This window comes from Fundulus heteroclitus, chromosome 8, assembly GCF_011125445.2.
Source record: "Fundulus heteroclitus isolate FHET01 chromosome 8, MU-UCD_Fhet_4.1, whole genome shotgun sequence".
In the NCBI taxonomy this organism is placed as follows: Eukaryota; Metazoa; Chordata; class Actinopteri; order Cyprinodontiformes; family Fundulidae; genus Fundulus; species Fundulus heteroclitus.
The window spans coordinates 6,206,578-6,212,555 of record NC_046368.1 but is presented as its reverse complement, the minus strand read 5'-3'; positions in this window follow the sequence as shown (position 1 = coordinate 6,212,555).

The window sequence follows — 5,978 nt, the reverse complement described above, 5'->3', positions numbered from 1 at the left end:
AAGGGGAAGACCTGCAGTAAAAGACCCGGAGTCAGGAATCAAACAGCGCACCTGTTCTGCCACTGAGCAAGGCATCGCCTCAGTGCTGGCATTTCTTATCAGATCCTGAGGCGCAGAAGAAGAGCTGGCCGTGATCATGTAGGTCACAGTTGTTAAGTGACAGGAAAATTATGTCAGATATAAATCTGAACCGTGAAGCAAGCGTTTGTGTTCAGCTCCCTTTACTCCGACACCACTAAATAAAATCCAAACCTCTGAATATAAACGGTTAGTGTAGCCCAACTGCAAACCTACCAGGAGACGCCGTTCTCAGGAGAAGCAGCCACAGGAGATCCTCTGGAGGAGCTGCAGAGAGCCACGGCTCAGGTGGAAGAATAAGTTGACGGGACTTTGTGCAACCGGGGCCTTTGTAGAAAAATGTGAAGGAGAAAACTGTTATTGAAAGATGGCAGACGGGCCGTCCTGCAGTTGGTGCTCTGGTCTGGTTCAGGAATTGAACCTTTAGCCCAACATCACCCTGAAAAAACTGATCTCCAGGATCCCAGATCGTGGTGGCAGCATCATGCTGTGGGGAAGTCCAGCCCGAGAAAACTGTTGCTGGTTTTATTTCCTAACATAACGACATCTATGTATAACCTCCATTTTATAAAATACATTTCAGCGGCTAACAGAAAAGTAGCTAAGCTGCACTGACACGGTTGGCTGATGTTCAAACATCTGTATGGGTGTGAAGGCCGTGAAAACTTTTGCTCGTTAAATAAATTGTGCAGGAGCGTAGCTGTGTCTGATAACTATGCTAATCTCCCTCAGAAACGTGTTAATATCTCCCGCTGTCCCCAGCACACGCGTGCCTCCTCCACGGGTCCTGTTGTCAGCTGCTGATGCTAATTCCTGTCCAAGTCAGACGAGCTGCAGCTCCAAATGACCCTGAGCGCTAATTACAATTAACAGATCCGGCTGCACTCAGTCTGGACCAAACGGCACCGGCACCTTTCTGTACATCCATCCAACTACTTCTAAGTTTTAATCAGAGCTCCTCCGGTTTACGGCTTTCTTTTTTTTGGGGGACTTTCTTGTTGGTCGTCTGTGATTTAAAAAAAAAGTAGATGAGGTAATTAAGCTACTATGTTGTGCTCGTTACAACAAAGTGGAGTGAGCCGTTGCCAAAACACTGAGCCGTTCCGGCCCTGGAGCCTTCAGATCAAAGCGTAAAGTGTTTGCTTGGTTTTCTGTGACAAGATAAACATATCAAGTCTTTACTTTCATTTTTTTTTCTGAGCCTTTAGAGAGAAAAGTTTGTATTTATTTGACAACGCTAAGCCGGAGACCAGATTTGAGAGAGTTTTATGATGAGCATTGTGCGTGCATCCCCCTCCTCCATGCACCGAATGCCCTCACCGAAAATGAAAACTCCGACAAAAAAGCTGCGGCCAACACTTCTGCAGCCTCATGAATGGACACAAAGAGCAGAAAAGCAGAAGCGAGGAGGGGGCCGGCCTCGCTCCTCCTTTGTGGGGGAATAAAGGCCAGGTCCAGGAGCAGCTGCTGCTGGCTGCATGGGACATCTGAGACGGCTCCTTTCACCCAAAACAAAGTCTGGAGCCGAGAGTGTGCGCGGAGCAGCAGGGCAGGAGGAGGTGGGTGCGTGCAAAACAAAAGGCACACTTTGGCTGGACAGCATGGAGCTGACTCCCCATTCAGCCCTCAGATCAGCAGCAGAGGAGGAGGAGGAGGAGGAGGAGGAGGAGGAGGAGGGGGGGGGGGGGGGGGGGGGGGGTTAAGTGAAGCCTTTAAAGTTGACATGAGTCACAAAGGTCCGCCATATGGATGCAGGGCCATCATCTGCTCAGGAAGCACTCAAAGGAAACCGAAATCAGCCAATCAGAGCCTCGGCTACGCACCTCTGCTCTGCTCGGCAACAGTACGCGCTTTCTGATTGGCTGTCGCTGTGGGACACCTGATGGACCCTGAAGAAGACTTTGTCAGGTGCGAATGGGTTCAATGACAACTTAGTTAAATATGTTATAAATGCAGCTACAGTGAGATATTTTAATGAACTCAGATCTTTTAATTGAACGCTTGCCCTTTCACTTATTGTCTTTGTTTATTTTATCTTTTTTACTTTTTTATTTTTCCTGCTCTACATGTGATTTTATTTAGCACTTACCTGTTGTACTATCTAGCACTTTGGGATTTGTATAAATATGAAGTGCATTACAAATCCAATGTATTATTATTATTATTATTATTATTAATTATTATTATTATGTACGTCCTTAAAACAAAATCACAGAATCTTCCTTTCTCACTGTCCGACTAAACCTTTCCTGTTTTATGTCGGTGAGCGTCACCAAAATGATTTCTATTTGCTAAATGCCAAAATTATCAGAGATTTTCTTAACCTCCTTCAACTCCAGAGGCGTCCACACATCTAGTCTCAATCTTTTAAACGTTGCCTTAGTTGCCCTTAAGCCATTTTGTGACTAATCTGGAGGTACGCTTTGGGTGGTCGTCCATTTGGAAGACCGTCTGTACCCACGCTTTAACTTCCTGGCTGATGTATTGAGATGTTGCTAAAACATTTTCACTAATATTATTTTCTCATTATACTGCCTATTTTGTGCACCAGTCCCTCCTGCAGCAACAGACCCATTCCCATGATGCTGCCACCCCCGTACTTCACAGCTGGGATGTTGGCAAGCTTTCCTCCCCGTCCCTTACAGATGTACCAGTGCTCATTATGACCAAACATGTCAATTAAAGCCGCTTTCTGTTTTTTTTATGTGGTGTTGGGACTAATGGCTTCTTCTTTTCTGATTGGCCTTCCAGCTCACCTTGATACAGGACTTGTTTCACTGTGGAAAAAGTGCTTACCAGCTTCAGACAGCATCTTCACAAGATCTTTTGATTTATTCTGATGTTTATTTTGACATTTTCCTCCAAAACGTTGATCTCTAGACACAAAACCTTCTTCCTGGACGGCAGGTTGACTGAACATTCCCACGCTGCTCATACTTGTGCATAATTCTTTGAAGGTAGAGTTGAAGGTGTACCTGGGTTGCAGGTGCCTGGAAATTATACCCAGAGTTGTGGAGGTCCACCATCGTCCTCCTGATGCTTTGGCACGATGAAGCACCGAGTTGTTGCCTTAGAATACATCCACAGTTCTAATTCAATTTAACTCAAATGTTGTGAATCAACCCATCAGAAACTTATCGGCTGTTACATCCCATAGTAATCCAAGCGTTTGTAAACTTCTGATTCTGCAGAAATGTTTTAAATTTAAACTATTCTGGGTTTTACTTACTGACACTAAGGGGGAAGAAGGGAGGGGAAGAAGATTGTGTGTCTTTTTGTGAAATGTATGTAAATATCTGGTCCTAACTTTAGACTAAAAGTCAAACACTCTCTAAAATCTTCAGTTTCATGATAAAAATAAATAAATAAAACAATGAATTTAATAAAATAAAAACGTCAAATACTAATTCTGGACTCTTCCTCAGTGAGTCAGTCAGAAAATAAAATTTATTTTCTACATATTTTGTGCGCATGTGTGCAAAAAGCAGAAATTTACTCCAAATTGTTAACTGCTCAGCCTGGATCTCATCCGGCAGGCCTGCAGCTCTCCAGCGCCCCCCAGAGGACGGGCAGAGAACAAAGAGTAAACTTTGCACACAGCCTATTTGCAGGGTTTCCTTTTTTCAAAGAGGTCAGTGGTTAAGCGTTTTTGTTTAGTTTGTGGTGAGCAGAACCATCTTCACCTGGCATCATCAGACCGCCAACAGAGAGAAACACAGACGCATCGAGCTACTCTTCTGTGATTCAGTTTAAAAAGTGAAACTTAAATACTCTGCCCTGCAAAAGTACATCTTAGAGCAGACATTTGTGGCCCCTGGACTGATTTTGTGTGGCTCCCCCCAACTGCATTTCATTAAAGACCAGCACAGATGGCTGATGCAGATGGAACATTTTTATTTTTATTTAGGGCAAAATTAGACAAGGTTAAGAAAGGTTAATATTTTACAACTGAAAATGTTAGGTACAACCCAATGGATTCTTTTTTTAACAACCAGACTTAGTACAAAGGACTAGAGATCTTTAACTTAAATGCAGAATTCGGTGCACTAAAATATGTATTGAATTCATTTATTAAAATTAGCCATATATAGCAAGTATTTTCAAAAGGAATACTGACAGAAGTCCTATTCTTATATTGCTAGATGAAAAAGAATGCAGTTTGTTTTTGACTGAGCCTAAATAATTAGCAAACTGGGTGATCATCTTTTAAATAAAACAAATAAAGCAAACCTTTGGATCTACAGTGATTAAAACATCCCTTTCCCATGGAAAATCTGACAAATCAAAAAATCAAAAATCAAAATGACCATATTTTGTGAAGCTGGTAAAAATTGTGACAATATATAAATTTTTATTTTATTTTCTAATTTTTCCTTCGGCCCTCAAGTATCTCTGACTTAATAATGTCGGCCCTCATACTAAAATCCCTGACTTAGAGGCTTATCACCAAGGGGGTGGAAACACATGGATATGCTGTATTAACTTCACCAACTTAGATCATTTTGTGCAAAACCATCACATAAAATAAGATGAAAAAAATATTTACAGGTTTGAATCTAACAAAATAGGTAAAAAACTTTTGCAAGGCACTTTAACTTTTTGTTAAAGAGTCTATTTGTAAAGTTAAATATTAAATAAAATGCTACTTATTTGACTTTTTAAAGGCATAAGTTATCTTACTGGTAAAATGTCATGTTTCATATATTTTTACACAAATAAGGATCAAACATCGTGTTGATTAAAAAGAACCGTAAACGTACAACTTAACGTTTAAAACTACGTAAGCACAAGATATCAGATTCACAGTTAAGTGGATCTGCACACAGACATATATACGTAGACGCGTCGTTGGGCGCAGGTTAGCACATCAACGTCACCGCCATATTGTATGTGGCAGAAAAAAAGTTAAGTTCTGTTGTAGTGAACGTGAATCAGAAAAGATGCCTCATTCCTGTGCTGCATGGAAATGTATTCTGGCTGATTTCACTACTTGTATCTGCCTTCTATAAACTAAGGCTGCACCATGTTGCAAAACTGGATACACTAAAGCTGCAGAGTGGTAACACAGGCTATATATATATATATATATATATATATATATATATATATATATATATATATATATATATATATATATATATATATATATATATATATATATGTTTATATATATATATATATATATATATATATATATATATATATATATAAAAAAAATGTGTGTGTATGTGTTACGAATATAAGGATCAATTTGTTAAATCTAAACATTGTGGTCTTCATTATTTCATAAAACCGTGTCACATGTGAAACTTTAGGAACAGACTTTTTGGGGGAGTATAAAAGAGGTAAAATTAATAATATGAGAAAAAAAAGTCCTAGGTCAATAAAGTAAAAATAAACAAACAAACACAAAAGTGATAATGTTATGATAAAAACGTCATATTATGAGAATTAAGGGGGAACATTTCCAGAATAATCACAGTTTGCAAAATTATTTCACTCCTGGAGTAATAAAGCCAGGTTAGATTATTTTAAATACTTTTATTCTTTAGGATAATAAATTCAGGACAATGAAGCTAAAGGGGTACGAAAATAAACTTGTAATATTACAAAAATAAAAATATTACGAATACAAAGAATATTGTGAGATTAAATCCCTCTGATACTGTTTAAGTGACTGAGTAACTGCAGATTTGCCACATTTAAGATGGCGGACGCTCTGACGCATCGCAGCATAGGCAGAACCCGCCCAATGACGCGTCTACTCTTATATTATGTCTATGGATCTACACAGCTCCTACGTGTCCTCCACCCAAGAAGCATTGGTGACCTGTTACGCTCTGTCTCCACCTAGTGGAGAACATTAGTAACTACACAAACAAAAACACACAAACCAGCAG